The following is a 26369-nucleotide window of genomic DNA, read 5'->3' on the forward strand; positions in this document are numbered from 1 at the left end:
GTTTTGTTTATCTTTTTGAGACAAGGCTTAGCTATGCAATTCAGGCTGGCCTTGAACTCATTTTGTAGCCCAGGCTAGCCTGGAACTCACTGCAATCCTCCTGCCTCAGCCTCCTGAGTACTGGAATTACAGGCATCCATCGCCACATCTGGCAGTCCTAACAGTTTCTAACCAACACAGTGTATCTCTTATGTCTTTAGCTTTAAAAAAAAAAGTATGCAATGAAAATTACTCCACCTAATTTTTTAATCTAGACATCCAATAAGATCAAACATAAGGGAAAATTTATATAATTTGATAGCAAATTTTATATGTTTTAAACAATTTGCAATAAAAGGGTTTTTAAGCTAATTCAAATTTTTAAGTCAATAAAAGAAGAAAAAAAGTAGCTACCAAAATCACAAAGCAGGTAAATGGCCACAATTTAATCTCCAGGGTTTGAGTTTCTCCTTTTTCTCAGCAAAGTTGGAGAAACATGATTTCTATGAGAAACTATGAAAGCACAAATTCCCAGTCATGATTTAGATGACCTATTTCTAAATCTGCAGTCACCCATACCCAAGCACATGCAAGCCCAAACTTAACAACCCAAAATAGTTTCTCTAAGTTTAAGGAAGAATGATGATACACTACTGCAGCCTCAACACGTGGATCAAAAGTCTTTAAAATGTTCGTAATTTTTCATCCAATAATGTCACCTCTCTCTCAACTAATTTTAGAAAGACAATCAGAAATGCTCACACAGATTTATATGCAAAGATGATTAACTGTACTGTTATTTCTATGAGAAGAATATTGTAGTAAAAGGAAAAGAACAAAAACAAAGGGCCAGTTGAAAGAAATAGGATGCATTCATAATGAAATGTTATCCATCAATTCTTAGGGCTGGGGGTGGCACGTGACTGTTATCTCAGCACTTGAGAGGCTGCCGCGCGGGGGAGGGGCGCTGTGTATTCAAGGCCAGTTTGACCTTGACTCAGTCTCAAAGAACCAAAAACAAAACTGTTTCTTGACTAATGTACCATATTATGTACTTTTAACTAATAAAAGAAAAAGAAAACAGAAGTGATAGTATCATTCCAATTACTGGAGATAAAAAAGTATACCTAAAATCAAGGTACTTAATTCCTCTGTGCCTATTTCATAATAAAATCTCTCAAGGATACCTATGAATTAAGTGTAAAAGATGAAAAATATTAGAACAGTGTTTGACATATAGCAAGCATCAATAAGTAACATCCACTTCTATCACAGGTGCTGACAGGAAACACAACTTTCAACGATTTCCTAAGAAAGTAATAAAGACATAAAAAGTTTTCAAAATTCTAATGCACCTAAAAATTACCACCACTAATTCATATAACATCAGGTTAATGTTTTTCAAGTCTTTCAACACACATTAAACATCATATACAACTGGAATTACTATACATTATACAATTTCTGGTAGTTACAAAGCATTTTATAATATCATCTTCCTTTAATTAGACTGAGCATTGGGTGGAATTCTTTACTGCTCTACATAATATCAGAGTGAATAATGTAAATGGTAGTCTTTATATACAACTTTGATTTTTCTTCTGAGTTTCAAAATAGAACTGCTATCTTTAATGGAATGAAACACTTGGCTTTCTACCCTGCCTGGTCTGTCTGGAATGCAGACATACGCTGGCTGCTCAAAAATGCCCATTTCTGCCTTTTCTCACTGAGTACTTTAAAAGCTACTGATTGACTTTGTCACTGTAACTGTTGTTTTTTGGTTCAATGCTTGTCGGATATTTCTTTTTTTTCCCATTTATTCCATTCTAAAGATCTTGCTTTTCCTTTAAATCACTCTTAAGATTCCCTTTAAAATTTTAGTGTTCAGTAGTCTAGTATATTTTCAAAAACCTTAAGATTTTCCTTTACCTGTCTAAAGATTGAGGTCTTTGTGAGAAATACACATTGACATATTTACAGATGGAAATCAATGACAGGGAAATGCAACAAAATCATCGGGAACTGGGGAAAAGGAGCAGGTACAAAGGTGTCAAGAATTTGATCAATGTCCACGCTATGGAATGGGCACAAAAATATTTATTCCACTATTTGCTGTTTAAATACTTTTTAACTCACCTTTAGTGAAGCAAATTTTTTAAAAATATATCTTTAAAAGTAAATTTAATGATTAAAATAACTTTCATAAAATAATTATAGTTTATCTTCTACCACAGACCTTACAAGAACAGTAATTCAGTGATTATAGAAAAAAAAAGACTCAAATATGTAAGCCAAAAATCAAAAGTGAAGTAAACAACTACCATATTTAGAATCTCTCAATTACACTTGCCAGTAAGTCCCACAGATAAAAACATACTACAATGCATTTTTCCAAAGCCGGGCTTCAGCAAACCATGCTGATTCTCCAAAACAATATTAGTATTTATATTGTGCATTACAAGAATACAATTATGCCTCTGTATGTGCCCACATGAATATTTGATAAGTACTTTTATTATGTACTAGTATTAAATAATCCAAATTCTCTTGGTGGCTAAATCACATCTTGGTACCAAGTTAAGCACATCATAAACAATACTGACAAATTAACGAAGAGAGAGCCACCAGAGTGTTTTACTGTACCCAGAGGTTTGTGACCAAGACGGCATAAAAAACAAAAGAAGAAAACTGCTCCTTACCCGTCTTTTGCTAAGATGCACTGTGGGGAAATATCACCTGATTTCTGGGTAGAAAACACTTCACTTTGGGCAGGAAAATAAGAGGCATTTCTAGGGATAAAGACAGCAACGGACGCTGCTCACATTTAAGGAGAGGATGGAATGGATGGAATACAGCAATGTGTTTCACACTTTTCACCATAATAAAAAGAAACATCTTTTAAAATGTCTCAACAAAAATTTTGTATAACAACGCAGTATACATACATATGATTTCATATGCTATTTGAAACTATCTGCAGTGTATTTTGATAATCTCGACTACCCTATTCAGGGGAAAATGCTTGATATTCTAGCCATTTGCCACTAAAATAACTTCTCATATTCTCAGTTTGTAAATTCCTAGACTCACAAAACTGGTCTGAGTCTCCACCTACATACTAAGCAAGGGAGACAAGGAAGCAGAAGCGGGGACTGCTGCTAAGACACATTTAGAATAATCTCCCGAATTTTTTCCTGTTCTAAAATTCTCAGGTGCTAAGAGGTGGCTCTGCCTGTGATCTCCTAGAGTACTGCATTTCCTACAAAGCCCCATTACATTCCCTATAAAGACTAGCAAAGTTGCTTTCATATAAATAACACTAAAAAGCATTTATTAAATTCAACTGAAAATATGCAAACTAAACAAATGTAAACTTCTCAGACACTTAAATGTAAGTTTCCCACACACTGCTAAGTGTAAGAATCATGCCAACTTAGGGATACTATTATTAATGACAAGAAAATAACCAAATCATAGGCCCAGTTCAGAACAAAAGTAACAGTAAGAAGACTGGGCAATATAAAATTATCATGATTCAGTCATCATGGGCAGCCATGTTTTCTTTTTTTAAGAACGTCTTGCTAAGTTGCTCAGCTTGACCTTGAACTTGATTGGAACCCACCTCAGCTCCTAAGGAGCTGGCAATATGGCTCCTCTGCCTTCCCGTACTCTTAAACCCAGCAGTTTTGGCTTAAGTGACCTCCTCTGCTTCTATCTTAAACTGGTTTTCTCAAAAAAAAAAAAAAGTCCTATACACATTAACTTTCAATAAACCATTACAATTTACATTGCAAGTAGGGGAGAGGTTAAGAAGGGCTCTACTTAAAGACTTATGATTTTAAATCACAATAAAACCTTTTAAGACAAGGACAGTAAGGTCAACCCCTATAGCTTTCATAATTCACTATAAAAACTGTATGACACAGTAAAATACACATTTCTCATGACAATCTGAAAACTATAACACAACTCTCTCTTCCCAGAAGCTTTACCTAACATTCCCAGTATCTTGAGGCTTTGAATTAACTTGGAAAAAAATCTAGAATTTTACCAAAATTAATGTAATTTCTGATTTTTTTAAATAAGAACGATATTTACAAACATTTTTGTCACTTAAAAATATATATATATATTTAGCTGACTTGAGCTCTGGCCCCACATTTCTCATCTTTCTTTGAATTTCTAACTATTAATTACTACTACCTAAAATGAAAAACACTTTTTAAAAATTTAATGGAGAAGAGATTTAAAGATAAAAATTGAGACTTTGCACTGGCAAAGAAGGAAGACTGGAACCTGGGATGGTGAGGGACTCTGAGGGCTTATCACTGATGAGCTGTGGGAGGTGGGAAGATCCCTGCACTGGCGGAAAGGTATCCCTGCACCGGGTAACACTGAGGTGTTTACCACAAGCATGGAGACCTGTTTCTAACACTTACCAAGAGCCAATCTAAGCTGGAATCTGCACGAAACGGCTCACATCGCCATCAGAAGTTTACAGATAAACTGAAGAGAGACACCTGTCACAGCCTGTTTCAGGTACACTTTGAGAAAAGTTACTAGTTAGGTCCCAACAATCAGGTATCAAGGAGACAGGAATCAGCTGGAGTAGGAGGGGAACAGGAAAAGGGTTCACTGGGGAAGTGCTCACGCCAGAAGACTGGGGTGACCATCTATAGTTATCCCAATGGATTCTTGCCTCTTTCAAGAGCTGGTGAGCTGCAGACTTTTAAAAAGCCCATTTAAATTACATACTCAGGCCCAGTACCAGGCTGCCCCACTGCCTGCCTCCAACTCCCAACGTGACCCCCTCCAGGGCCAAGGCTCCTATGGAGCCCTTGAGTTACACAACAGCTCCTCGCTCCATCCCAGAAGTGGTGATCTTGTTATTGCCTATGACCCATGACTATGAAAGGAAGCATTGTGCTGGGCACAACTTACACCAATTGACAGCTCCTCTCACTCTAGAAAAGTTTAAAGGATAATAAGCAATTTATTCAGATCAAAATTCCCTGTACAGAAAATAACACTTTTCAAAGTCCGAAACAAAACAACATTCCACATCAGTTTGGTCACTATGGATGACCATATAGGACATGCCACAAAGCCCTACCCATCTCATTCCAGTACAGAGCCACTAACCCTGAGAGGACACACACACACAAGTCAGTAAGCCTCTCCCATCCCACTCCACAAACAGGCTTTCTTCTTCACAGCAGTTAATTCAGGCTAAGGAAATTACCAACACAGTATAGCAGGGTAGGATTCAGAACTGGTTCACTGCACCCCAAAAAATAATGCCCCAGAAACCCAAATTAAGTATCCAATAATAACAACCACTAACCAAAACAATCACTGCGTTCCAAGGGTCTACTACACTGCACCAACCAGGTTAGGTGCTTTATATACATTACTTCATTTCCATCCAAACAAATCCTTAAACTCCACAAATGTTCAGCCTTACAGATACAGAAAATGATAAAAATAGTAGGTGAATTGAGAAATGGTGCACATCTGGATTCTTTTCTGTTCTAAAAGAGTAAGATCTTATATAAAGTTATAGTAGAGGAAATAGTACTCAGAATGCAAATATGAAAAAATGCAATTCTCATTTCAGAATGTTCTTTTTTAGACAAGATCTTCCTACATGGTTCAAGCTCATCTCAAACTCATGGCAATTCTCCTGCCTCAGCCTCTTGAGTTTGGGATTACTGGCAAGTGCCACTCCTCCCAGCTACAATATGTTCTTCTATTTAGTCTAAACCTCAGAACAAAAGCCTGAGGTCATTCAAAAAAGGCTAACTAAACACAATGCATAATTTTTAAATATTTCATAAAAATAACACATTTACTTTGTCAAAGTGAAATAAGGGGAAAATCATATTACAATCAACACATCAGAGAGTTATTTCATGTTTAAGATAAACTCAAACTTTCTCTATTAATGTTTAACTAAAGTCCAATAAACAATCTTAAAGAAGAAAGTGACAGTCCCATTTTAGCCAGGATTATAAACATATGCCCCAAAGAGAAATGCTAACAGTGTAAGCACAGTGGTAATTCAACCAGCTGCAAAATTCCATGACAACAGTTCCTGCGTTACAGGGAAGGTTTGACAAAATATCTATGGGATAAATATATAGGGGATGAATCTGTGACCTAAAGTGGAAATCTCCTCGAATCACACTGTTCCTCCAGAGTCCCTATGTGCCCGTTTCCTTTGTTCCTGCTCTATTTTGAGAGAATACTTGGTCCCTGACTGAGTTTAGTGGAGTTCAGGGTCATCTGAACAAACCTTTGAATGTTGTCTCGGACCGACTTCCTAATCTAGGTTATGCTCCTCTTCTCACTGCAACCTAAGGCGACATGGAAATGTTAAAAGGGAGTAAAGCAAATGGCAAAAACTAAAGAGGTTTTTGTTAAGGTTTCTAGAAACCTAACACCAGGTACAGAATAATAAATGAGCAGATTCCTACCATACATCAAGCACCGTTAGGCGGGAGGCACCGAATGACAACCAGCCTGAAGAAAGGCGCTGGGGTTTGAGCTCTAACGTCCCCCTCAGCTGCCCCATGGTGAGAGGAGCACGGGTGGACAGTGAGCACAGCACAAACCAGGCAGAGGCAGGAAACCAAAAGCTCAGCTTTTCCTGTATCACACTATGAGTTAATGCCGCAATTATACTCCAGGGTGTAATTCTCCTGTAGAAGTTAAAATGGGAAAGGAAATCAGACTTGGAGAGGGCAAGGGAAGACCCAGCCGCGGCTCTCACCTCCTCGGGCTCCCGCACCTTCACTGCTGCCGCCTGAATCCTGCACACGGTGCAGTACTGCACCTGTGACAACTTCATCTTTTAAACTCTTCATACACTTGGCAAACAGGAGCTACACGGCAGATTTCTGGTTTCACAGACTCTCCATTTTAAACATAAACACTTTCATCACTCCAAAATAAAGTATTGGAATTGAAGATTACAGTACCAAATGGTGGTTTGAATCTTAATACACACCTACTTAATGTTTCAAAATACAGTTTTTTAAAAAACGTAAAATCGGGGCTGGGGATTTAGCTCAGTGGCATAAGCGCCTGCCTTGCAAGCAGGTGGTCGTGAGTTCGATCTCAGGTACCGATAAAAAGGAAAAAGACCAAAACAAAAAACAAACAAACAACAACAACAAAAAAAACGTAAAATCATTTCCTGAAACTAAGACTCAAGAGTCTTAAATCAATCGTATGCAAGTTCACTTAAAATTTCCATTAAGGGTTTTTTAACTAGAAAATAATACGTTTTTATTAGATAATACTAAAACACCAAAAATTGGAAAGTGACTTTAGGAATCTTAAACAGGCTTAAAAGGTTTAGTCTTTTTTACATTAAAAATGACAAAAAATAAATCCCATTATTTGTGTGGAACCAAAATTATTCTAATCACCCAACCCTCTTATAACATCTATATGTATTAAGAAACTAAAGCAGGGGGCTGGGGATTCAGCTCAGCGGCATAAGCGCCTGCCTTGCAAGCAGGCAGTCGTGAGTTCAATCCTCAGTACCGATAAAAAGGAAAAAGACAAAAAAAAAAAAAAAAAAAGAAAGACACTAAAGCACTCATTTAATTTGAGGTGATCTAAGGAAATTAAGTCAGTGAACATCTGAAAGTTTATATATAAAATCCATATCCATTATAATTTAAAAGGAAAGAGCTCATTTGAGAAGGTAACATATGCATATAGTAAAGCTACACAATACCAAGATATAAAAACTGAGACAAATTAACGTACCTCATTCATAAAAGAGAGAAATGGAAGGAGCTAAGAAAAGAAGGAAACTTATACAGATTAAAAATAAACAAGTCTCTAAAAGCATTTTGCAAGACACAGGCAGTAAATTATAGTACACTTGTTAGAAACAGTCCAAATGCCTATCAACTGATAAAGGGATAAAGAAGTTTTGTTATACAATGGAGTACTATTCTGTCATAAAGAAGGAAACCTGAGCCATTTCTAGCTAAATGGATGTACCTTAAGACCATACTCTGCAGTGAAATAAACTGGACATACATATGTAAATATCACATTGTTTCTCCAGTGTGGGAAACTAAGGTGTAAATAAGGATCAAAATAGATACTGGGAAATGGGAAGAAAATGTCAGAATGAGAAGAGGAATAAGGGGGGGTGAAAAAGAAAAAAAGAACAGAAGGAAAAAATGCAAACAGCTTTTGTAATGAAAGAGGGAAAGAGCCAGGCGTGGTGGCTCATGCCTGTAATCCCGGCACTTGGGAGGTTGAAGCAAGGGGATCGTTGCGAGTTCGAGACCAGCCTGGGCTACAAAGTGAGCCCAAGGCCAACCTGAGCCACAGAGTGAGGCCCTGTCTCAAAAAGACACACACACACACACACACACACACACAGAGGGAAAGAGGGGCTGAAGGGAGAGGAGGGGAATGGGGAAAAAGAAGAAGCAAGATATACCATATGCAGGTACAAATTTGCTAGGATGAATGTTATCACTAGGTATGTCTAAAATGTACCAACTAAAATAAATAACAGTAAACTTCTTGTCATAAAAGAAACACTGGCTCTAAAACACAAACAAAATCAAGAGTAAGAAACAGTTACCCTACTCTTTGTCAATATGCAGATTATTATATGTGTAACCTAGAAAGAGCCATGCTACAAAGCTACCAGGAAGACAGTCAACAACAAGACTCAGACGAAGCAGAGGTACAATGAAACATGCCACACATTCATGGCTTTATTGGTCATTCTCTACCCGCACAGAAATCAAACATTTAATGCTGTAAGTACACGATTCCTCCCAGTAAGTCATAAGTACAATCTGATCCTGCCATAGAAATCATACTTCTGTCAAACCAGTGTAGAGAATTTAAGTATTATTTGATGTGCACTGAATTGTAAAGACTGCTTCAAAAGGCAAGTAAGTTTTTCTATCTCTGAATGAGGTCACTCTTTGAAGATTTTATTTAAGATATCTGTAGAACTGTACTCGAGACTTGCTTCTTTTATGAAAGATTTTTATGACTGATTTCCCTAGTCTCATAGCAATTTATTTTGAGTTCCTATCAGTTCTGAAAATGAAAAAGACAATTATTTAAACTCAAAACAAATAATGTGAGCATTTCTAATGTAACAAAGATTATGATGAATCTTAGTACTGACACAGCAACAAAGGCAAATAGTCTATGTGGGTTAAAACAAAAAGAATTGGGGCCAGGGGTTTAGCTCAGAGGGCTAAGTGCCTGCCAGGCATGTGCAAGGTTGTGAGTTTAATTCCTGGTACCAAAACAATAAAAAATAAAAAAGAATCAACCTGACTGGAAGGGTCTAAGAGGGATTTATGGGAACAGGATTTAACAGAGCCTTCTGGAAACAGCAAAAATGGTGCAAGGTCTAGAAGCAGAACTGTCAAGGTAGGAGATGGGAGCTTAAGGATGAGTTAAAAAAAAAAAAAAAAAAGACTAAAAAAGACTTCTGTCTCAGCTGCCTAAAGAAAAGCAGTCTCAGCAGAGCAGACCTTGAGCCCTAAAGAAATGGCGCAGCCTTCAGTTCCAAAAGGACCTGCTCTTCTCCAGTGAAGGAGACACCGTGAGGTTAAGTCTTCTTTTAAAGCACACTGACGGAGAACAAGGGCTAACACTGGGTTGGAACAATTCCTAAAAAGCTATCAGAGCAATCCACAGACTGAACAAACAGCCGCCACCACCTACAGGAATAAGAGTCTGCTAACTAGCTCCTGATTGCCTTCTCCAAGGCGTGGTCCGAGGTCATTTTATAAACTGAATCAGATGGTATCACCTGCCCCTCTACTCCTTATCCCTACAGGCAGACAAACTGGTACTTTTCCTTTCCCAGAAGGTAGTCCAACTCCTTTCCTGTGACTGCAAATTGGCATCCTGATCTTTTCACCAGGGTAATCCTTTTGACCTAACTGTCCTTCCAAACTCTACTTAAACGTCATTTAGTCAAAAGAGCAACCCATATCCTCTCCAATACAATAATGTGTCCCAAGCCTTAAGTTCTCAATTGAAATATTTAACCACACATTTTAGACATGTGCTAAAAAGGACTCCCATGAAGCCATTCTCGAGAGCTAGGATTATGACTATTGTGACTATTTATTACTTGTTTTAGCCTAGTAGTTGAAACCTGGGTAGTTCAACAAACATTTATTGTATTACAAATAAAGCCACAAAATTTCTCAAGTAGGAAAATGGTCTTGCCGCTACCCAATAAAGGGAACACAGAACTCTCAGCCTCATGGACAATGTCAAATTCCACCTGAGGCATGTTTGAGGAAATAGGAGAACAGGTCTGAGCTATGTAGGTGGAGTCATCAAACACTGAACAATCTCTTAGCGAGAAGAATAATGGGAAAAGATGAGAAAAGAAAAAAAACAAAAGCAGGCTGAAGGCAGGTTAAAGAAGCTTCTACTTAACTGCCAGTCAGAAGAAAAAAAATAGAGAAAAGATTGATATTCCCAATATGTAGAGAGCTTATAAAATAGAAAATATCAAAAACCTCGACAAAAGGGATTTTTCCTTAAATGGACAGGTAAGAAAAAATGCAAACGCCTCTTAACCATAGAAAAAGATACGTATCTCCCTCATAACTACAGACGGGAATTAACATTTACAATAAGATTCCTTTGGCAAAAAACTCCTGCAGCTTGACAAGGCATTTTGTTTACAAAGCTATGTACAAATAGTCACATAATGATAAGAAGACAAAGAGGCATAATTCTTAGGATGAGTCTGGAGGTAACTAGTAAAATGGTAAAGTCATTTATTTACCTTTTGACCTGCAAATCCAATTCTAAAAGTTCCTCAAACATATAATGGCAAAATATAAAAAGACATGCATTCATTGAAGTACTATTTACATTTCAAAACATTTTTATTTTTTTAGCCTCAAACCTCCATCAGTTGAAAACTGGTGAAATAAACTAGGTCACATTCACCCAATGAGATATTATGTGACTTTAAAAAGAAATTAGTAATAAATTATTAAAGATTTGATCTACAGACTATATCAAGTGAAAAAAGCAAGGTATATAGTATCTTACCTTTTATCTAAAAGGGGGTCACATTGTCTGCAAAAACTGAAGTTTTTAGCATATGATTACTCATAAAGGGAAAAAACACATAGAAGCTAGGCTAAGAAATATACTTTGTTTTGTGGATTTGACGGTGGAATCACAGAACTATATAGATTATACTAAAAATACATACTTTTGTTGGCTTAATTACTGAGAACAATTATTAAGACTGATTAGACAGACTGACAGTTAGTATTGGAGTATTGGATGTGTAAGAGGGGCTCTTATGATTCCCACTTCCTCACTTAATCACCTCCCTTTAGTAGGGACCAGATTTAGAGTTTATTAGAAAAGTAGGGTACAGCAGACTGCCAGTGTTCCCAACAGCCAAAATTGGACACAACTCACACTTCCAATATTGGACAAATGGATAAACAAAATGTGATCTAAATGTGTAATGTAATATTATGCAGCCTTAAAGGAATGAATGTAAATGACCTCGTAGACACTAGACTAAGTGAAATGCCAGTCACAGAAAGATAATTACTCTTAACAGTTTGATTCCACTTAAAAGACAGTCAAACTCGTAAAGATAAAAAGTAGGATGGTGGTTGTCTGGGACTGAAGGAAAAAGATAATAGAAAATTATTATTTAATGAATACAGAGTTTCAGTATGGGAACCTGAGAAAACAATGGAGATAGATAATGGTAACAATTGTGCAACAATGTGAATGCATTAATGTGCTGAATTATATCCTTAAACAGTAAGAGTAACTTCTGTGATATGTACATTTTACTACATACAAACAAAAAGAATGTAGCGGGTGTAATGGATTGTCAGTCAAGAAGAGGTTACTAAAAGGTCACCGCTTCCGTCTTGAACATCCTCTTTCCCTTCCTGTGAACTAACAGCCAGCTACACATTAGTACCCTAGGCTGAGACCTAAGAAAGTCTAGCCAACAGATTAGCCACAAATCACACACACAAGCTGTATGAAAAGGCCATTTGCGCCCTTTCCAATTAAGCCTTGGAATAAATGCAGCTCCAAAAGACACTTTGATTAGCTCTACACTAGAAGTACCCATTCCACACCCCCAGAGAAAGGAGTCCACAGCAATTATGAGATAATAAATGTTCAATGTGTTAAATCACTACATTTTGGGATAATTTGTTACACAGCAATAGATAACTAATACATGTAGTTCTTTGGCTAAACACTTCTAGTGGAATGTGTCCTAAATCCAAAAGAAACCAGCAAATTCCATTCTTGAGTACAGTTGGTTCACAAACTTAATTCTTTTTTTCATGATTCTGGTCTCAAACCACACTGGACAAGAACAGAATCAAATTTCCCCATAAGGTCAACATTGAACATTTGACTCGGTCTCATCCAATTCAATTTGCAACCAGAATCATGGAAAGAATTAAATTTGTGAACTGAGGTAGCACTATATATATCCAAGAGAAACTACAATATGTCCAACAGTAAAGTGTTATTAACAGCTTGGTTAAAAATAGGTCCCAGGGTGGAAGGATTTCCTAAATCTATATGCTGTACAATGAATTTAATTTTTTTTTAATTGGTACCAGGGATTGAACTCACAACTGCCTGCTTGCAAGGCAGGCGCTTATGCCTCTGAGCTAAATCCCCAGCCCCATGTACAATGAATTTTTAAATGGTAGCATTTTCACAATGGAATAATGTACATCAATGAAAAGAACTACCAACTAACAGTCCCAATATTAAGCAAAAAACCCAGACAGGAACAACTGTTGTTGGTATTGCTTTCATAAGATGGCCTTAACTAAAAAGAAATACTGTAAATGAGCAATTATTTGATGTTGATGATAGAGAGGAGAGTGGCTTTATTTAGTACCTGACCCATCAGTTCAACTGTTTTTAAAATAAATGAGTGAATTAGGACACGGACTGGTTATTGGATAATACTGGACTCTGTGGTTTTTTTAAAGAGTAATAATGGTAATTAAGGATATATACTGAGCGGTTAACCAATAGTCATGTTTGATAGGATTTGCAATCAAATAATACAGACATGGAAAGGAATTTAGTGAAGGAGACACACGTAAGAATGATTTGGCCATGACTTGATAATTACTTAACCTAGGAGATGAATACAAAGGGAATCCTTATATCAGCCTGGATAGATAGATATATATATATATATATATATATATATATATATATACATATATGTTTCCAGTACGAAAATTTCAGTAAGGCAAAAATTTCTTCAGACATGTGGGGAACCACACAGATGCTTCAAAGTTCAGGGGTGTCTGAGTACACTTGAGGACACAACCTCACTGTCTAGCACAAGCAACAGTTATGTAACCATGGCTGACTAGTGGACAACTAGATCCGCAACAACAAGGCTGGCATGTAAGAATGTAAATATGAAGTAACAATCTGTGTAAGAATTATACAGACACAAGCAGCTCTTGCACTCTGCTCTGCTCCATGCTACCTGCTGTTGTTGCTGGTATCTTGCACACATGTTCTTTAACCTGAGGACTTCAACAGGCAAAAATCTCCCTGGCCTCCCTCCCCCAGTGGGCCAAGAAGACATAAAAAAATATTCTAAAGAAAAAAAGGAACCTCTCTTCTCAAGACCTTAAAAATGAAACTGTTGCAAGTGTTAAGGTCATAGGTGAAAACTGGTAGGAGAGGAGAAATGCAGAGGATTGTGGAGACGTGCACAGACCTCTAGGGCACCAGACCAAAGCAAACTAAGGCCAGCTTACTGTATAACTGGTTTCAGCTGTAGTGAAAAACTCACGCTTTACTCCTAAACATCTTTAGGACAGTGCTTGTAAAGCACTTTGTCTCTACATTGGAATCTTAGATGTAGTGAGTCTGGAAAACCACTAAAGTGAAAATAATGGGCACTACACAGGCCAACAAAGGAGGCATGAGCCACTGAAACAGCATAATTCAAGAGTGAACAGAGAGAACAGCTGAGTCAAGTGAAGGACAGGCCTAGAGGTCAGGATAAGAGAAGGGCCAAGAAGAGAGAGGGACGGAGGGAGGGAGAAGGAGGGGGGAGGGGGAGAAGGGGTGGGGAGGGAGGGAGAAAGTAAATTTCTTCAAACAGAAGGGCTAATTGAAAAATATCCGGGGCTGGAGGTTTAGCTCAGTGGCATAAGCGCTTGACTTGCAAGCAAGCAGTCGTGAGTTCAATCCCCGGTACCGATAAAAAGGGGAAAAAAAAGAAAAATATCTTACTAGTTGGAAAACTTAACTCTTGTTCCCTAATTTAACAAAAGTAGAAAAGTAGACCAAAACTGTCTATCAGACAGAGAAGAAAATATATCCTTAAAAAACCAAACCTCTGTCAATATGTTCATCAAAATCATTAAGTGTTAAAGAGTATAAAAGCACCAAAAACAAACAAACAAACAAAAAACCCTTACAGATCATTTGGCTGACTCACTCATCTTATAAATAAGAAAACTGAGATCTACTTAAGCTAATTAACTTGCACCCCAGAACTCTGCAGCTATCACCAGAACTCAGCCCACAACCATCTCCCCGCCCCACTCTGTGCCTCACCCCTAACAGCACAGTCCCCACCTGACAATCTCTTCATTACATCAAATGTCACTACGTACTTTCCTCCATAAAAAGCAGACATTTGGTAAATATTTATTGACTGGCCCAAAATGAGCCTACTTCAATCTTTTTTTAGGTTTCTTATTTTAGCAACTTACTTTAATTTCCTCCCCTGCACCCTGTCTCTCACGCTCTGAGTATAGAGATGTCCTGAAAACTTGCTGATTAACTACTACACTTCCTAAAATCGAAAGTTAAAACAGGAAAAAGCACACAGAGTGCCCTGGAATAACAACAGCTGATCCGTCACACCTCTCTTATTATGGCCATAAAAAAATTACACAATTACACAATTTTCAGTCATCAGAAGATAGGAGGATTTTCTTGACTCAGTGAGTTCAAAACAGTATCTAGGGCTGGGGATTTAGCTTAGCGGCATAGGCGCCTGCCTTGCAAGCAGGCAGTAGTGAGTTTGATCCCCGGTACGGATAAAAAGGAAAAAGACCAAAAAAAAAAAAAAAAACAGTATCTAAATATATATGAAAAGACAGTTATAAAATAAATGTCCAGAGCCTTACAAGGGATTATTAGAGAACATATAAAGTACACACAAAGTTATTCACATATTTTTGTATGCATTCTTTATAAACATTACACATTATACTGTATCCAGAATGTATTACATAAAGGACATTTTGAAGACTCCAAAACCTAAAGTTACTGCTACTTTTAGATGTGATTTAGAAAAAAATAGCTCAAAGAAGAAAGAAGAAAGCAAGAGCAAGATCTTTTGTAAGCGGGAAGGGGTCTCAGAGGCTGAAGGAGACGGAGCAGGGGAGGGAGAGGGGAAGGGAGTGTGACTCAGGTGTGCCCTTGACAGGAACCTAATCACCTCAATGCATGTAAATACTACATGTTATAAACATGAGCTAAGAATAATAACAAGAACAAGAATGAAAACAGGGAAAGGAGACTTAGAAGCAGGAGGGGACGAGGTGGATGGGAAGGGACTAAAAAAACCAGAAAAAGCTGTTTTAGGTACATGCACCCACTCCCAAGATGACTAGAACCCCATGCACTGCAAACATGTACTGATAAGGGTTTTTTAGGTGCAAATATTAACTTCTATGTAAAAAGAGAAGGATTAGAATAGGTAAAGGCAATCCAAACAGTTTCTTAAAATTCCTAGTCACAGACAGACAACAGAAAGCACACATCCTTACCACTGAGAAATGGTTGTTGAGGCACATAGTTCGTAGAAAAGACACCAAATTTGGAAAGGATCCATCTAGAAGCTTCTTGTAGTCTGGAGCTTCTAATTTAGAGGCACTCAAGTGGCCACACTGGAGCAAAGCAGTACTGATTCTCCATGTAGGAAGCCAACCATGGAATGCTGAAGGCTAAAGAATGAAAAAATAAATAAATAAAAGAAGGAAATATAGTTGAGTTGGTCATTAACAGTCATTTCTAAAACAAAAGTTGTTAACATTTTAGCAGCTGCCACATAAAATATATCACTAATTCAGTCAGGAAAAACTTACTTACAAAAACCAATCTCAAAACTAATCTCAAATTAGAGTGCTTGCCTAGCATAAACAAAACTCTGGGCTTAATCTCCAGCACCACAAAAAATAAATAAATAAACATCTCAACTATGCAGAGAAAGAATCTGAGAGAAAAAACAAGACAGTGAGGTTTACTCTTTTAAGGTTCTAATTTTTTTTTTTTTTTTAATCGGTACTGGGGATCGAACTCACGACCACGCACTTGCAAGGCAGGCGCTTATGCCGCTGAGCTAAATCCCCAGGCCCAAGGTTCTAATTTAAATGTTTTTTTTTTTTACCACCTACAAAATTTTCCTCAAGAATATTCACATCTAAAATATTCATCATCCTAAAGAAAATGCCAGTCATCTGTATCTGTGGCTCGATGAGAAGGGGTCATTAACAGTGTCTATGCAGAACTGAGGATACATGCATCAGGAGCCTGGGGATAGGGTTCTAGAGCTTTTTTTCAGGAAACAGGTGCTCTCCACTGTTGCTGCTGGTGCCAGTATCAACCAATGAGAACTGCCTTTACCCGACATCCCAGCAATCCTCCACGTGGGACACAGAGAAACAATGACAGTGGTACAGCAAGGTTACTGCTGGATTATCTGCAAAAATGAAATACAAACAACAAGCCAGTTTACCTTTGGCATGTCCATAAAAAGGGATTCTGCGTAGTTATAAAATGAATGAGAAAGCACTCTGATGGGAAGCTTATCTGACTACACATAAAATAAGAAAGATACAAAATGACATGTTACAGTCTGTGTGTTGCTGTTCTATTTTGTTTGAGGTACTGGGGACTGAACCTGCGCTAGGCAAGCACTCTACCAATAGGTTGCATTCTCAGGCCTATTTTTTTTTTTGGTTTTTTATTTTTGTTTTTGTCTTTTTGATAAAGGGTCTCGCTATGCAGTTCAGGCTGCTCTTGGGCTCACTTTGTAGCCCAGGCTGGTCTTGAACTCAAAAGGATCCTCCTGCCTCAGCATCCCGAGTGCTGGGATCACAGATGTGAGCCACCACGCCTGGTTTTGTTTTGTTTTGAGAAACTGTCTTACTAGATTGTCCCAACCTGGTTTTGAACTTGCAATCTCCCTGACTCAGTCTCCCAAATATCTGAGATCACAGGGGTGTGCCACCACACCCAGCATAGTCTACATTTAAGAAAATAATGTTACATTCTATGTTTAAGAAAAAGGGAAGACAAAGAAATATTAAAAAGCATTGTAAAAACAAATAAATCTGTAAAATGGTTGCCTATAAAGGACAATAAAGAAACAGGCTTAAGAGTCCAGAGTGGTCTATGTATCTTTTGATTTCTGAAGTACGTGAATGGTTCAAACAAAATTAAATTTAAATGTTCCCCAAATAAACTTGACTCTTACTCTTTCACAACAACATGAGCTTATATGATCAGTAGAAAAAGTCCCTTTCCTAAAAATGAAGTGCAAGTTATTTCCTTGCTCTTCAGAACTCTTCTCTGCAGCTGGTGACCAACAGAATATATCCTACTGCCTGTTTTCCAGCACTACATGCATCACTAAACAAAGCTGAAACATCCCTGCTCCAGGGACCACACAACTCCATTGTTATGCGTTTACTCATTGCTAGCAATGGCACAGCAATAGGCACTGATGGAGACGTGTAACTCTGCCAGCCAGTCGGCTGAGCAAGTTGTCAATATGCAACAAGAAGTCTTTTTTTTTTTTTCTTTCTTTTTTTTTTTTTTATTTAAGAGGAAAAAGAGAAAAACACAAAACAAACCAAAGCGGTGTAATGGGCTTCTTGATATGGAAATATTTGAAGCTATAGTATATGAAGTTTTATCCAAATATATCAAGGAAAAAGACACTATGGTAACTACTATTAAGTCAGGTTATATGGTGGTGAAGTACTAGGTTGTTGAAACAGTCATGCTGTGACCTCTATTGTTATATTGTTATGTCCTGCTTTATCTCAATCTCCCCCTTATTGTTTTAAAAAAATTATTTAGTCATTTCTTATGTTTGTCTTAATTAAAGAAAAAATTCAAAAAAAAAATTAGGATATATAAATAGTAACTCTTTTTGCAACAAGAAGTCTTACAAGGTTCATAGCCATTGACCCGTTGATTACATTTCTGAGAATTCAAAATTCATATAGAATTGCATATATAAATGTTTTCACATTATTTATAACAAAAGACTGCAAAAAACCTAAACATCAGAAATAACTAAATTAGGATTTATTAGGAGATAGGCCATGATACTGCAGTTAATCTAGAAGTAACTTCTTGTTTAAAGATAGATTAACCACAAATACGGCATTTCCTCTTTGTCCTTAAACTCCTCCGAAGAATAAATTTAAAAATAAACAGGGATGGCTGGGGATTTAGCTCAGCGGCATAAGCGCCTGCCTTGCAAGCAGGCAGTCGTGAGTTGGATCCCTGGTACCGATAAAAACGAAAAAGACAAAAAAATAAAATTAAATTAAATTAAATAAATAAACAGGGACAAGGATACAGCTCAATAACACAGAGCCTAACTGGCAAGCATGAGATCGTGAGTTCAATCCCTGGTACCAAAATAAATAAATACATAAACGAACATAAAGGTAAAGAACAGTAAAGACATTCTTCAGTAGGGTGAAACTGAAATAGACTTTCAAAAAATAATATGGAGAACTGCTTTTAAATTTTAAAAAAGGGAATCAAAATCATAATTTTTGCCACATTTCTAAACTACATTAAAAATATTGGGGAAAACACAAACTCTATTTTTTTGCTTTATTTTGTTTGTTTTAGTCTTTTTAAGACAGGGTCTCATTATGCAGCTCAGGCTGGCCTTGAACTCACTCTGTAGCTGGTTGAGAACTCTCACTGATCCTCCTGCCTCTGCCTCACAAGTGCTGAGATTACAAGGGTGGGCCACCACACCTGGCTATATTTTTTAAACGGTGATTTTTCTCTTGTACTTTTCTGTTTTCATTGATGTCTCCAAATATTTAATACTGTTCAAATAAGAAAAATAAAATCACTTTCAAAAAGTAAATACTACTAGGAATGGTAGCACACACCCGTAATCCCAGCACTCTGGGGGGCCAAAGCAGGAAGAATTCAAACCCAGTCTAGGCAGTTTAACAACTTTGCAGGGTCCTTTCTCAAAATTCAAAGTAGGGAGGGCCCTGCTGGGGATATATAGCTCAGTATGAAGGCTTTGCCTGGTAAATTCCTAGTACAGCTTAAAAACAAAAAAATAAAGAGGATGGTGCTACAGACTGAACATTTGTGTTCTCTCAAAATTCGTATGTTGACATCCCAAACTCCAGTGTGATGGTAGCAGGATGTTGCGGCCTTTGAAAGGAAATTACGTCCCAAGGCCCACATGAATGACAGTACTGTCATATCTGCCATGTGAAGAAGCTACAGCAAGAGAACAACTTTCTGCACACCAAGAAACAGGCCCCCACTAAACACCGTATCACCCTTTCCTGTGGACTTCTTAGCCTCCATAATTGTGAGAAATAAATTTCTGTTAAGTCACTCGGACTTTGTATTCCATTATAACAGGAAAAAAAAAAAAAACCCAACTAAAACAATGGCTATAATCAAGAAGACATTGGTAAGCACATGGTTGGAACCCACATTAAACTACTGGTGAGAATATGTTTGGCAGTTCCTCAAGGGTTAAACATAACCCAGCATGCACAGAAACTATCACAAAGAATCAACAACTGGGATTTCATCATATTAAAAAGTTTTTGCACAGCAAGAGAAGCCACCAACAGAGTGAAGAGACAACCCACAGTGTGGGTACAAATTTTGCCAGCTGTCTCTCAGACAAAGGACTAATATCTAGAATATATAAAGAATTCAAAAAAACTCAGGCCTTCCAAATTTGAAGACCCAATCCAAAATAAGCATCTGAAATGAACAGATAATTCTCATATGCAACAGAAACCACAAATAAATATAACTCAACAACACTGGTTACTCAAGAGATACAAATTAAGACATTAAGATTCCATCTCACTTCAGAAAGAAATGCCTATTACCAAAAAAATGACCAACAACAAATGCTGGTGAGGCTACAGAGAAAAAGGAACCCTTCTCCACTGTTGGTGTGAGTGTAGACTGGTACAACCACTGTGAATCAGTGTGGAGATTTCCTCAAAAAAAAAAAACTACAACTAGAAGCTCCATTTGATTCAGTTATCCCCCTTCTTGGTATCTTTCAGAAAAATCTTAAAGGTATCATACCACAAAAAATATATGCACACCCATTCTATAGAGGCAATAGCTAAAGCTTAGAAACAGCCCACTGCCAATCAATCAATAAATAGATAAAGAATATGTGGGGGTTTTTTATACAATAGAGTACCACTCAACCATAAAGAAAGATAAACTGAGCCATTTCTGGGTAAATAGAGACCACACTCATAAGTAAATAGAGACCACACTCATAAGTGAAATAAATTAAGATGTGTTAAGTAAATTAAGCAATATCATTCCCAGGTATATATGCTAGAGAAATGAAAAAATCCACACAAAAATATGTAAATAAATACTTATAGTAGCATTATTTGCAATACAGCACATATAGGTGAAAGCAACCTAAATGTCATCAATCAAGAACATAAAAATAAAATGTGGGATATACACCCATAGAATACTATCCTGTCAAAGGGGGAGTAAAGTGCTGATGCATGTAACAACATCTTTAAAATACTGCGCTAAGTGAAAGAAACCGTCCACAAAAGGCCAAGTTTTACATGTTTCCATTCACATGACATGTTCTGAATAGACAAATCTAGACACAAAAAAATACATTACTAGTGCCTAACAGTCAAAAGAGAAAAGATCAGGATTTCTTTTGGGGAGTGATGAAGATAGTCCAATAATCAGTTGTAATAGTTGTATATAATTCTATAAATACATAATAACCTCAAATTGTATATTTCAAACTGGTGATTTGTAAAGGTATGTGCATTATATCTCAATAAAAATACGCCTATTTAAAAGTCTGTAACTTCTTCACCACTAATCAATATTTGACATATTACTACTTACAACTCTATATAATGGAAAAGCACAAGATTTAAAAATAAAACCAAATTCTTGTCAACACAGAAACCATGAGAAGCCACTACATGTGAATTTCAGTTTCCTTACAGGGAGGAAGAGTCCTCTCTGTTACATCATCTTTTTTTTTTTTTCCTGGCAAGAGAGTCGCATGCCTTCCAGGATTAAATTGTGCTTATTTTAAAATCCACTTCTGTCAGTTGTATTTACTATAATTATGTAATTTTGTAAAATATTACATTAAAAAATACAAGTGCAAACAGGAAATGTATTATCTCTAAAAATTAAGCTGCATGGTCTAATGAAGGCAAGTCATTCTAAAAACAGTCTACAGAAAACGCCTTGGCTGTACTTCAAAAGACTGCTGAACTACAAACATTTATACACTTAATCATAAAATATTTAAGGGATGTATCGCTTCTCATTTTAAACAAATTTTCTGTTCAAACAACCCAACTGCCAGCTTATTATACAAACAATATTACGTTAGACGGCTGCTACTGTATATACCATTTGCACAAAGACTAACATAATTACTATTATACTATGTGTCCCTCTGAAGAGTAATGACTGATGTACTAGCTCCCTTTGAGAGGGGTGGAAACTTTTATACTCTTCAAGTTTGCATGTCCACTACAGTTCCATATGTGCTGCAGATGCCCTCATTTTTGGAGGAGGAAAACGCCACTCAGACATCAACCCTTCAAATGCAGTTCAAGGCTGCTAAATTCCCACTTCCTGTGCAAGGAAGATCCTACGTGAAAGCAGCTTTTCACATAGACCTGTAAGAGTCCTACCCTTCAAAGCCATGCACATCTTACCCACACAGCCAGGTGAACACGATGCCAAAAACAAACAGGAAAAGGTCTTTTTTACTTAACAATCTACACCAGTAATGTAGAACATCAAGCATGATTTCGTTTTTCTTTTAAAATGAAGATGCTACCGTATGAGTTGTGTTGCCTCAACTAAAACCTTAGTGTTCAATTTTAATTGCAATGTTGGCACTTTGTGCAAATAAGTGGTTTTGAATCACATTTGGGCAGTCAGTCTCTAACAGGTTCACCCGCACTGCTCTCCACACTTGTTTCCTCTTTGGGGCTCACACGTGTCTCTCCTTTGTCATCTCTTGACTTACTATTCAGCTATTAATCACTGCACTTTGATCCCAATTATTGCAATACTAAAATACTCTCCCTAATGACCACAGAAGAATTGTAAGTAATACATGCTAAAACATCTCCGACCTCCCTCTCCACACTCCGGGGCATCTGAGGTATTTCTTCCTAATGCACAGCTCTGATGGCAAAATTCCTTGGCGTGGTAATTCAATGCCTTGATCCCTCAGAACAAAGTTTGAGGGCTCAATGCATAGAAGTCAAGATCAGAATGGAAGACACACTACACAGCTTAGCCCACATCTCCCTAAGGCTATGGAGACCTCAAGCAGGCTGAAAACTCTGCTCTGCACAAACAAATTCCTGTTATCCCTACGCCCAGATCTAGACACACATTTTCTTCTTTCCAGAATGTCTTCCCTTCAAGTCTATGTATTAGAATTCCTCTAAAATCATTTTTGAAGTAGAGACTCACTTACCCACTTTCAGGCCTCGGGTTTCTCAGCAGCCTAACACCTTCGAGGGCTGTTTCATAATCCGTGCCCTAAGTATTCCAAGTATTGTTAAGTGTAAACTACGAACAATGGCTGGCAGACATCACTCAGCACATGCTGCGACTGTTATTCATTCAAAACAATAAGGGCAACAAATATGCTATGAATTGAAAAAACAACAGAGAATGTGTTTTCCAGCCACACTGTGCTCTTTGCTCTACAAGCAAGTTTAAGGTTGGACATCTCTGAAAGATGATGCAAATTTCTGATCAACTCTTGATTTCATGGGAATCTCACATAGACTCTTTCTGACTTACAGTAGTTACTTGATTCACTAACATCTACCAAAAAAAGTAAGGGAGAAGTGTAAAGTCTTACTAAAACACAACAGTTTTATCACTCCCTTTTCCTAGCCGGGGTAGAATAACATATAATTTGTCAACTTGGCCATTTTTAAGTGCATAGTCAGGATATTCTCACTCTTGTACAACTATCACTAGCACTGTCTGCTGAACACTTTGCAAAACTGAAACTCTACCCATTGCACTGTAACTCCCCCTTCTCCCTGACCACCATCTAGAGCCACCCCCTGCTGGCACGGTTTACTACTCAAATCACGTCATCTAACTGGAATCACTAAGTATCCGCGCTTTCATGACTGGCTGATTTCACCAACCATGATGGCCTCAGTGTTCATCCATGTGTGATTTTCTTTTTCAAGAACGCTGTCTAAACCACATAAGAACGTGATTTAAACATATTCCAGCAAAGGTATATACCACTGCACCACGAGTTTGGATGACTCAAATTACAGGAAGGAAGGAAAAAGGAGACTATGTACGCACTTGATTATTGGGGACAATGCCAGGTATTCTGCTAGGGGTGTGTCACTCACCACTCAAGTCCACAAACTTCACGGAGGAAGATTATTTCAAATGACAAAGGAGAAAAAAAGAGACTCAGAATATCATTCACTATCCTATTTCCATTTTGCTTTCATCATACAACTTATCACACTATTCGACATACAGTTATTTGTATTTATCTACAAAGTCTCTATATCCTTTAGCCAAAGTCTGACAGCCTACAGAGGAAGCAGAAGGAAGTACAAAACTAGTAACGTTGCAAGGGGAATGTGTCACGTGCTAATTACATATATGCTTCTTTTAGAGGCTGAAATCATGAGACAAGGGCTGGGGATACAGCTCAGCGGCACAGCGCCTGCCTGGCAAGTGCAAGGTTCTGAGTTCGATTCCTGGTACAAAAAGAAGAATCATCAGACTAGTGAAGTAGTAAAGGGGGCCACGCTTATGCAACAAAACTGTACCCATGATATCCACAGATAACAACCTAACGTCTGATAATCACCAGCTGTTCTAAGCTTTTGTCGATGTATTTCTTAGATGCTCAGAGTGAGTTTTTGTTACTGCTGAGGATCTACATTATTTAAAAGCTTGCTTTGGAGAGGAGAGCAGTAGAGGTCAGGGTAGACGGTAATATTCCAATCCAGTGGTTCAAGAAGACCTGTTGCTAGTGGGCCCAAATATACTATCACAACTTCACCTTCTATGAATTTTTGTTGTTTCTATTAAACATTTTTACTAATCATGAACTCCGTCGTGACTCATGGTCTGCTTGGACCTTCACTCTAGTCTACCTGTAACATTTGCTGTATTTATGGAAATACACATTTCTTACTAAGCTTCAGATGAAAAGTAAGCATTTCCATTATCCTATATTGTTCATTTTCTCCCTTAAAGTTAATTAAAACAATTACATTTCAAGACATTGAAAACTACTTTTTAACTTTCTCAACTTAAATTTTTCATAAGTGAAACTACAGCAAGTATCTCACAATTAAAGAAATTAAGTATTATGAAAAGAAATTAGTTTGAGTTTTCACTGAATAAAACCCCATTTACAACGAAAGACTACCATTGTCCATTAACTATGTTCATAAAATAATGCCTTTTGATCACGGTATGAAAAATGTTAGTCATACAAGAAGCACTATATTCATGAAGTAATTTTATCTTCACTGATGTAACAAGAAGTCAGTGGTTTCCTTTCTGTGGTAAACAATGAGCCTTGGGGAAACACATTCCCTGTTAAATGTCTTTTGCATTTTTCTTACACAATTGGTTCAACTTCCTAATAACCACCATTTACCAGAAATGAGAAAGATAAAAATCTAACACGGTAACACAATAAGACTAAGCAAGCCAAAGGGAGAAAAACAAAATGACAAAGGTTCCCTGAAGAGGGTCAGGCAGGCAGAAGTGCCAACCCAATACCAACCATCTCCAAACCACACTGAAAAATTGGCAACCCTCACTAGTGTGAGAAGCTGAAAGAAACACCATGTATGTGTGTGTATGTGATAGTTAAGATCGTTCTTTTTAAAAGCCAAAGGACAACAAAGAACAAAAATAAAAAAATAAAAACTCTCCTGTTCTTCTCCTTCCCTAGAGGATCATCAGCATGCAGACTTACTATACCAAAGTTCCTCCCTGATCACAAATTCCCTTTTGGCTGCCACCACATTCTCTGACCCCCTTGATGATAAAAGTCTCCAGAACTGTTACTTCTGTTTCGTGTGTTGCTCATCTCCCCTCTTCACCTTATTCTTCCCTCTCCCTCCCAAGGCTCTCTCCCTACCCTCCGCAGGCCCACAGGTCAATGTTCCTAATGCTGCCCAGGCCTCAGCAAATCCACCTGTCAATATTCGATCCTGATCTTCCCGACTCAAAATCTCTCTGCCCAGATTTTGAAACACCTGCTTCAACTGGGTTGCACACACTCCCCTAGCTTTCTTTTTTCTCCTCTTTTCAAACTCTTGAGTGTTGGAGAGCCCAGGTCAGTCCCAAACTCTCATGCACGTACACTTTACCCCTCTATGATCTTATAGAGCCCAGAGGGCTTCAGTTCAGATTTGGGTTTTGTCAAGAGGTAGACAGATGATAACTCAAGCCCAGACCTGTCCCTCTTCTGAGCAAATTTAACTATTTATGTGGACATCAAATTCAGCTCTTAATATACCAAACTCTGCCATCCCCAGCCTTGCACCATGGTAAAAGCATCATCCTCCTAATTGCTAAGGCACATTTTAATTCCTTTCTCTTGCACCCCCACAACTAACCCATCAACAGGCACTATCAAACCATCTTTATAACAGTGTATATCCCACACCTCAGGACTTCTCTCCAGGCCCTCTGCTGCCACTCTAGTCAGAGCCAAGAGCACCTGGGATCCTAACACTTAGACCTAAGGTATTTCTGCAGCACCTTGATTCTCTGGCTCTGCAGCATGCATCCAGCCACTGTAGACTATCCCTCCTCTGAAGCTATAAGCCAATCCAAGAAATCCCCTTCATCTACTGAGTCTTCAAGTCTCCACATAGTAAGAATAGTGATCTTTTCAGCATATAAATATACTCACTCCACCTATGTTTAAAATCCTTTATGACTTTCATATACATATGAAGACATTTATGGAATATATATGGAAGACAGATAGATATATATGGAGGGGAAAACCCATGATC

At 37.7% G+C, this 26369-nt stretch overlaps 1 protein-coding gene across 3 annotated transcripts in view; it reads right to left on the reverse strand.

Moving 5' to 3' along the window:
• Fryl (FRY like transcription coactivator) overlaps nt 1-26369 on the reverse strand; it is a 245919-nt gene that overhangs the window by 179670 nt on the left and 39880 nt on the right. Inside the window, exons 1-2 of one of the 3 annotated variants that reach the window (XM_063240343.1) lie at nt 22811-22957; nt 15831-16007 (exon numbers count right to left, since the gene is read on the reverse strand). The gene's annotated coding sequence lies outside the window, so the exon portion shown is untranslated. Of the gene's footprint in view, nt 1-15830; nt 16008-16686; nt 16708-22810; nt 22958-26369 lie in introns of those variants that run through there. The other 2 variants (XM_063240344.1, XM_063240342.1) reach the window with 2 other exon arrangements.

The sequence above is a fragment of the Cavia porcellus genome, unplaced genomic scaffold (genome assembly GCF_034190915.1).
Source record: "Cavia porcellus strain 051 isolate PalLab524CR breed Dunkin Hartley unplaced genomic scaffold, mCavPor4.1 scaffold_30, whole genome shotgun sequence".
Lineage (NCBI taxonomy): Eukaryota > Metazoa > Chordata > Mammalia > Rodentia > Caviidae > Cavia > Cavia porcellus.